Here is an 8,341-nt window from a genome sequence, read left to right as displayed (position 1 = left end):
GGGAGTTGGAGGACGAGACACCTGAGCTCCAGAACATTGGAGACAATGAGGAGACCAGCGCACCCCAACTTTGCCCACAACCCGAAGAGGCCAGCGCATCCCAGCCCCAGGAATCTGGGAGCAGTGAGGCGCTCAGCGCACCCCAGCTCCGGGAAGCCGGGAGTAGCAACGCCCCAGAGAGGGAGAGGATTGGAGAAGCTTCTCCAACAGAGGACATTTCAAATCCCATTCTCTGCACGAACCCCAGATGCCACCTGAGCAGAACATTGCCAATGGGGATGTTCAGGACAGTTTCCTCAGCCCATCCAAAGTGAGGCAATTTGTAAACACTATGGGTATGCAGGAGCAGACCAAAGGCCTGGGACTCTCAGAGGCAACAGGTTTGGTAAGAGACTAAATGCTTTAAAATGGGTGTAAAGATGGTATCCATAAATGTGCATAGCATTAAATCAACTACGCGATGTGTAGCGACCTTGGATTACCTTGCCAAGGTCAAAGCTGACCTGTTGTTTCTGCAGGAGTGTGCGATACCGCACCTCAGCTACTACAGACAATGGTCACGGTGGTGGTCATACGGGCCATCGATCTGATCGGACGGATACGACTCTCGTTCCTCCGGCCTTGGTATTCTGCTGCGGGGAGGCAACTTCACTGTCTCCGAGGTTAAGGAGGTCATGGGTGGGTGCCTCCTCGTAGCAAAAGTAATGTACAAGAATGCTCCACTCCGGTTAATTAACGTGTATGCCCCGGCACAAAAGACCGCCCGGCTGGCGGTTTTTCAGCAGCTCCCACTGCTGTTGGTGACGTCCAGGCCGGTCATTGTGGGCGGTGACTTCAACTGCAACATCGATGCGGCTGGACGATCCGGCAGGGCCGACAGAAGGTTGGACGCTACGTCCAGATCCCCGATGGAAACAGTTAAGGATGCCAAGCTGCACGACGTCTTCAGCAACCCTGCAGACTGAGCACAGCATAGATACACCCGGTCGCGACCAGACGGGTCCATCCGTTTCAGGATAGACTAACTGTTTGTGTCCCGCGCATTCGCAGTCAGATCCACCGATGTCAAGCCGGTGTTCTCTGACCACTGCCTCCTACTGGTTGACTGTCACTTAGAGGAAGACCAGAGGGTGGGCAGGGGGGCATGGAAGCTAAACGTGCAACTGCTGACCCCAGAGAACATTGAGGAGCTCAAGAGGGATTACAAAGGTTGGAGAACCATGAAACCCCTCTTTGAGTCCCTGACACATTGGTGGGAAGCGATCAAGGGAAACATCAAGAGGTTTTTCATCGTCAAAGGCACCCAGAAAGCTAGAAAGGAACAGAGGGAAATGTCCCGACTCCTGAAATACATGCAGAATCTGCTCCGGCTGCAGTCGGTGGGGGTCGATGTCAAGGAGGAACTCTAAGAGGTGAAGAGCCAGCAAGCCTAGCCCTTTGCCTCCAAGAACATCTTCCATTCCGGAGCGCGCTCCGTGGAGCAGGATGAGACGTGCTCACGTTTCTTCTTCGAAAAGGTACAGAGAGAGAGCTCTGTGATCAGCAGCCTGAAGGAAGAAGACGGCTCAGTAAAGTCAGCGCAGTCCGACATTTTGAGGATCAGCAAATCGTTTTATGCCGGATTGTATGACGTGAAGCCCACGGGCAGCACGGCCTCCCAGTCCTTCTTGTCCTCTATCACGGAGGTCTTAGTCGACAGTACACGGGAGAGGCTTGACAAACCGCGAACTCCTGACGAACTGACTTAGGCCCTTGAGTCCTTCGAGAAGAGTAAATCTCCCCAGAAGCGACGGCTTGCCGGTGGAGTTGTATTCGGCTCTGTGGGACTGGAAGGGCCCAGACCTACTAGAAGTGTACGAGAGTATGCTCCTGGCCGGCAGCATGTCAGAATCCATGAGGAAAGGCATCATCACCCTCATCTACAAGCACAAGGAAGAAAGGGAGGAAATTAGAATTTGGCGACCCATTTCACTGTTGAATGTGGACTATAAGATTCTGTCCAAGGTCATCGCCAATCGGGTCGAATCCGCTCTGGAATTGGTGATACACCATGACCAGACCTGCACTGTGCCGGGCAGGAAGATCTCTGACAGCCTGGCGCTGCTCAGGGATACGATTGCCTATGTGCAGGATAGGGGTGTGGACATTTGCCTCATCAGCCTGGATCAGGAGAAGGCCTTTGACAGAATATCGCACACCTACGTGGTGGATGTGCTTTCCAAAATGGGGTTTGGGGAGGGAATTCGATATTGGATCCAACTGCTCTACACTAACATCAGTAGCGCAGTCTCAATCAATGGGTGGGAAACAGATAGCTTTCCGATTAAATCTGGAGTCAGGCAGGGCTGACCTCTCTCGCCTGTTCTTTTCGTGTGTTGCATAGAACCCTTGGCCGAGTCCATCAGGAAGGATCCGGGCATAAGAGGAGTGACGATCCCAGGCAGTGGAGGCACTCAGGTAAAAGCCTCCCTGTACATGGACGATGTCGTCGTCTTCTGCTCGGATCCGCTGTCGGTGCGCAGACTGATCCACATTTGCGACCAGTTCGAACTGGCCTCGGGAGCCAAGGTAAATCGTGGGAAGAGCGAGGCCATGTTCTTTGGGAACTGGGCTGACCGATCCTTTGTCCCCTTCACTGTCAGGGCTGACGGCCTGAAGGTGCTGGGGATATGGTTCGGAGGGACCGGGGCATGCGTTAGAAACTGGAAGGAGCGAGTGTCTATGGTGAAAAGGAAACTGGGCATGTGGGAGCGACGCTCCCTCTCCATTGCGGGTAAGAACCTGGTCATCAGGTGTGAGGCACTCTCGCTGTTGCTGTACGTGGCGCAGGTCTGGCCCATTCCACACTCCTGCGTGGTGGCGATCACTCGAGCCATCTTCCGCTTTATCTGGAGGTCAAAAATGGATCGTGTCCGCAGAGACGCGATGTACAAGCCTCTAGATAAAGGGGAAAAAAACGTGCCCAACATCGCCCTCATACTGATGGCCACCTTTGTGTGTGGCTGCATCAAGCGGTGCGTAGACCCTCAGTACGCAAACACCAAGTGTCACTACGTGCTGAGGTTCTACCTGTCCCCGGTGTTGCGAAGGATGGGTCTGGCCACGCTGCCGCGGAACGCTCCAAGTAGTTGGACCGTGCCGTACCACCTGTCCCTGGTGGAAAAATTGATGCAGAAAAACACCTTTGACCACAAGTCCATCAGGCAGTGGTCAGCACGTAACGTCTTAGAGGCCCTGAGGGAAAAGGAGAGGGTGGACCCTGTGGGATGGTTCCCCGAGCAGACTGTCAAAGTCAGGAGTCTCACCCCCTTGGCATGTTGCCCTCGAGGTGGCTGTGGTCGGTATGAGACCGTTGTTCACATCCTTGTAGTTGGTGCCTTTGCAAAGAAGATCTGGAGAGAGATGCAGTGGTTGCTGTCGAGGTTCATCCCGAGCAGTTCTGTGACACAGGACTCTGTGCTCTACGGGCTGTTCCCAGCGACACACACCGAGACAAACATCAACTGCAGCTGGAGGATCATCAACTCGGTGAAAGACGCGCTTTGGTCTGCCCGAAACTTGTTGGTCTTCCAGCGCAAAGAGTTGTCCCCGACCGAGTGTTGCGGACTGGCACATTCCAAGGCCGAGGACTACGTGCTGAGGGACGCACTAAAGCTTGGGGCAGCTGCTGCAAAAGCGCAATGGGGAAGGGCCGCTGTCTAAGACCTTTCTGCCACAGCGCACCGAGAGACTGGGAACTGTTTAGAGCCCCTCGGGCTGTACAGCTCAAAGTGAAAGCCTGTAAATGATTGTAATATTGTTTGTACTGATGCACCTGGTGATACATTTTGTTAAAGTTGAACCGGATTGTACCCTTGTAATGGTGTTTTTGAAATGGTTTGGAATGTGGTTGAAGATATTTTATGAATAAAGTATATTTTTGCAAAAAAAAAAGGTTCTCCCAGGACGATGCTAGCCCATTGCACTTCGGGTGTGCTGACGCCTGCGATGTCCCCAAATGCGGGATACTCGACTGTAAAATTTGTGGTAGTGGGGGACTGCGTTTGCGCTCTCCCCGATTCACAATTCAAAAAATAGATTTCATCATATCTTTCATTTTCTCTTCTATTTCCTGTCAGCAACCTTTTCTGAAAAAAGAAATATATAACCCCCAATGTGTGCTCTTCAAAATCTATACTGGACTGGTTATTTAGCTTTTTCTTTCCTCCTCGCAAATATTATCCAACCCCCATTCTTTTCCTCCCTGTCATTATCAGCCGACAATTATTCCATCTCTGCATCATTTTCGCCAGACCGTTTGTTTCGTGGCCGCCAAATTACTCGCGCCATTTTTAACCCCGCGTTTGCCCACTCAAAAATCTCTCTCAAACAACCCCCATCTAACACCCAACCCACCATCACAACAGTCCCCACACTCCCAGCACCGCCCCACCCCCTATCTATCTGGACGTCTGTATAAATACAAACTCATATCAGCTATTAACTCATATGCATTCACCATTTTAAACATGTAGCAGCGACCCCTCACTATTTCAAACATGAACAAGCACCCTGTCCCCATGTTCATTCTAATTATCCCCCTCCGAAACGAACAGCAGCCTCCCACCCCCTCTGTATAATCTCCCCCTTAATCAGCCCCCTGTGTGACTCCTACCTTCTGAAACTCCTGCCCCCTCTCCTCATGTGTAAAAGTCTTTCCCTGCCCCTTCTGCAGCTCACTTGCCCTGCTGTAGGCCCATCAATTCACCTGTGATTATTCCTTGAAGGCTTAAATAGCGCAAAGCGAAGAAATAAACAGAAAGAAAACTGGAGAAAGGCAGATAGAAATCTAAACCCTCAGTAAAATGACCACCGGGAATCCCGTTTAACCGTCAGAATGATCGCGCAGCCCAAAATACACGCATTGTCCCTGAATTATAACAAGATTTTAGGCAGCTTCACTTTAGGACTTTTCATTTCCTCTTGTGGGGCTCCTGTTCCTCACACACTGGAGGCTAACATGTAAGTTTTAGATTGCAAGGCTGGGCTACTTTAACCCCAGGATTTTCTTTTTGAAACTCCAGGCCCGCAGTCCAACAGGAACTGGTTAACCGGAGCCACCGAAAACCAGGGTCCCGGAGAGGAAATTAAATCTCAGGGTAAGAAACGGACACAAACTCACGTGGGCCCATGGGGCACGGCCTTGGAGAAGGTCTCAGGAAACTCCTGAAGAAGAAGAGTCCTTGTCCCAGTCTGGATCTTCAGATTGCAGGTTTCAAAATAAAAATTCTTTGAGGGGTGGGGGAGAAAATTAATTCCATTAAAACAGAGAGCAAAGAACATTTTCAAACAAAATAACGCAAGAGCCAATGATTCACTCTCAGTTACAACTCAGCAACATCCAAATACAAACAAGTCAAAGAGTTATAAAGCAGATTGAGACAGAGGGAACACACACGCACATTAAACCAGAGTGGGGACTAGCTCCGCACTCTGGAGGCGGTTTTCGGATTGGGTTCCTAGCCAGGTATATCCTGAATGAGCAGTTTGCAGACTCCACCCCTGGCATGTTGGGATGTCTCTCAATCTGCTCCCCAGGAGGCCTGTCCATTGATATGTTAATCCCAGGGCAGGACAACTTTCTGATTCTTCCTGTCCTTTGACGTGTTCATCCCAGGAAAACAATGTTTCAGCCATTTTCTGGTTAAGGTTAAAACTTTAACTCATCTTGTCGGGAATGTCACTGCAGTTCGAAATATCAAACACTAAACCCCCAACACAAGACTGTGCAAAGCATGTGGATTGTTACTGAGATTCCGTCTGTGATTTTTAGTGATGTCAGTGTGGATTGTGTAATCTGTGTGTGTGTGAGTGTTGCTGGTCCCATAATGTAACGCAAATGTCTCCTCGCAGCCTCTCAGTACGCCACTCATGGTCCCCTGGTACTTTTTGGATTGTCTGGAGAAGACATTGAAAGAATTAGAGTTAAACAATGCTAACACTAGCTGCACTGCGACGAGTATATGAGAGCTTATTCTTATCCAGGGGTGTATGTCCGCATTCAGCCCCCATTCCCACACTTGCTCCCACCATGTCGGATCTCTCAAGTGCTCTTCCATATCATTGATTAGCCTTTTAAACACCGCCTGTAACACGTAATGCTGATTCCTCACCTTTCGTAAGACACCTTTCAACTTTGTCAGACTTTCGGGAAGGTTGGGAATTGGGGCCTGCTTAGGTTCGTCATAGTGTTCCAGGGCATGGTGGAGTGTGTCGGAGGGGTTGACTGAGACCTGACCCCTTTGTTGGACGTACATCATTCACGCGTGTCTGATAGTAACTGGGAGCCGGGGTTCCCTTGTATCCTGAGCGGGTGTGATGGTTTTCTCTGTGGGTAATTTCTAATATACAACCCTCCGTTCGGTTGTACCCGCATTTGTCCAGCACCCCCCCCCGTTCCAACTGGATGGGAGCTAATTGTGAGGCTACCTTTCCTCCTGCACCCGCTCAGTGATTCCCCGTGTATGCCCTCATTCTTGCATATGGCATGCATATCTATGGGGTAGTACCGGAGGGAGTCATTGTCTCAGATTAACCCAATGTTCTCCACTTGGTACTGAGGGTGTGGGCCCGTGTCTGCTGTGACTGAGGGGATTGCCCATACCTATCACGTTCATTTGGTTTGAGGTGCACTTCTGAATCACCGCATACACCCTGGTCACTCCTTTCAATGTACATGCGTCGATGACGCCTGGGTTCTTGTCCATCCCCCACAACCGGGCACTGTTGATCCAGCCCGGTACCTCCCCACTTTGGATCTGGCCCAGATTGTGTCTTAATTGCCCGATCATCCACCGGCCGTAAGCTGGCTTTTTTGGGTGCTGTCCTCTTGTCGTTCCTCCCTTTCTGTTAATTGGCTGGTGGCTTTAGCATGGGTCTCTATAACGTGTACGCTTTCCAATACAGATGCCACACTCTTGCCCCCTAGGGCCGCTGCCGTTTCACCACCCCTCGCTACTCTTATGAGCAAGCTGCCTCATGATCCCTTTAAGATTCGTGACCTCGGAGTTGATTCCTTGAATGTCGAGAGAGTTTACCAGGGAAGTCCCTGTGTTCACCCTTGTCAGTACATTGTTAACTAACTCTCTCTTCTGGTGGTGCCCTGAATCTAGTGGCTCCCGTGGCGTCGGCCGCCTGATTAATCACAGCCTTACTCAGTAATTTGTACAGTTTTCGTAGGGGCGCTTGGTTTCTGCAATACTCTGGCAGTCGCATACCTGCCAGGTTCACAATTACCTGTACAATTTCATGTTTAACATTATCATACAAGAGTTCACCGTCCGTATACAGTACCAGTCCATTCTGTGGCCCAGGGGTCATGTCTGGGCAAGATAGTCTCTGTGGTGTCGTCGTGTCCTGTGATAGCAGGGTGGTGTCGGTCCGGGGGTCCGCCGTTGCAGTCAACTCTCCGTGTTTGGCCCTCAAGATCCAATGCCAGGTATCTGTCATTCCCAAGTCTTCCTCCCCGGGACAGTGACCCCAGTTGTTGTTCTCCTGGGGTGTGAAGGTAAATTGCGAAAAATCTCTCACACACTGTAGCTTTCTCCTTTACGTCCCTCCTTGTGCACAGCCCACGGTGACCCTCCCCGTAGTTGAGGATTCCCCCTTTTGTCTTTCAGATGGCCGGTCCTCCAGATCGGGAATGAATCCTAAACCACTTGGCCTACACAGTACGGACTGCTCGTTGCCCGTTTTCCCCCCGCTGCCTGGTAATTTAGTCTTTCTTACTTACATCATACCTTTTCAGTTGTGACCAGTGTTTCCACCTAGCTTTTCCCTTCATATCGGCGCAGGCACGTGAATAATTCCGTACGGTCCAGTCCATTTTGGGGCAAAAACTGGTTGGCTAGGGGTGATTTGAACAAACACCATGTCTCCGACCTCAGCCGGTGGTGACGGGGGTCCCCCTTTTGTCCTCTCTTCTAAATCCCTGATAGCCTGTTGGTCCTTCACTTCCTGTTGTAATTCCTTTAGCTGTCCATCCAATTGCTTAATATCGTTTTTAATTTTATCTCTGATGGGTCCCATATCCTCACTTCCGGTGGCTCTGCCCTCTGGCAAGCGCATCGCCCTCCCGGTCAGCAACTCATAAAGGGGTTTATCTTAAATCCAGCATTTTTCAGTGTCCTTATGACTATCAGAGGAGAGCTCCGATGTGGCCCCTTTCCGATTCTGACGCTATTAGGATATCATCTGCATATTATAAGATTGTACTGTTGTTAGACTCTACGTCGCACGGACTCAGCTTCTCACTCGTGACCCGATGGAAGATGTTGGGGCTGTTGTGGAATCCCTGTGGGAG

At 50.7% G+C, this 8,341-nt stretch overlaps 1 non-coding gene across 1 annotated transcript; it reads left to right on the top strand.

Annotated features, from left to right (window-relative positions):
- Positions 1–3,895: 3,895 nt before the first annotated feature.
- Positions 3,896–4,058, top strand: LOC144669225 (U1 spliceosomal RNA). The gene has a single exon (XR_013573642.1). It is a non-coding gene; the product is annotated as a U1 spliceosomal RNA (small nuclear RNA).
- The last annotated feature ends 4,283 nt before the right edge of the window (positions 4,059–8,341 follow it).

The sequence above is a fragment of the Cetorhinus maximus genome, chromosome 28, assembly GCF_964194155.1.
Source record: "Cetorhinus maximus chromosome 28, sCetMax3.hap1.1, whole genome shotgun sequence".
NCBI classification, from domain to species: Eukaryota; Metazoa; Chordata; class Chondrichthyes; order Lamniformes; family Cetorhinidae; genus Cetorhinus; species Cetorhinus maximus.
This window is presented reverse-complemented; position numbering and strand designations above follow the sequence as displayed.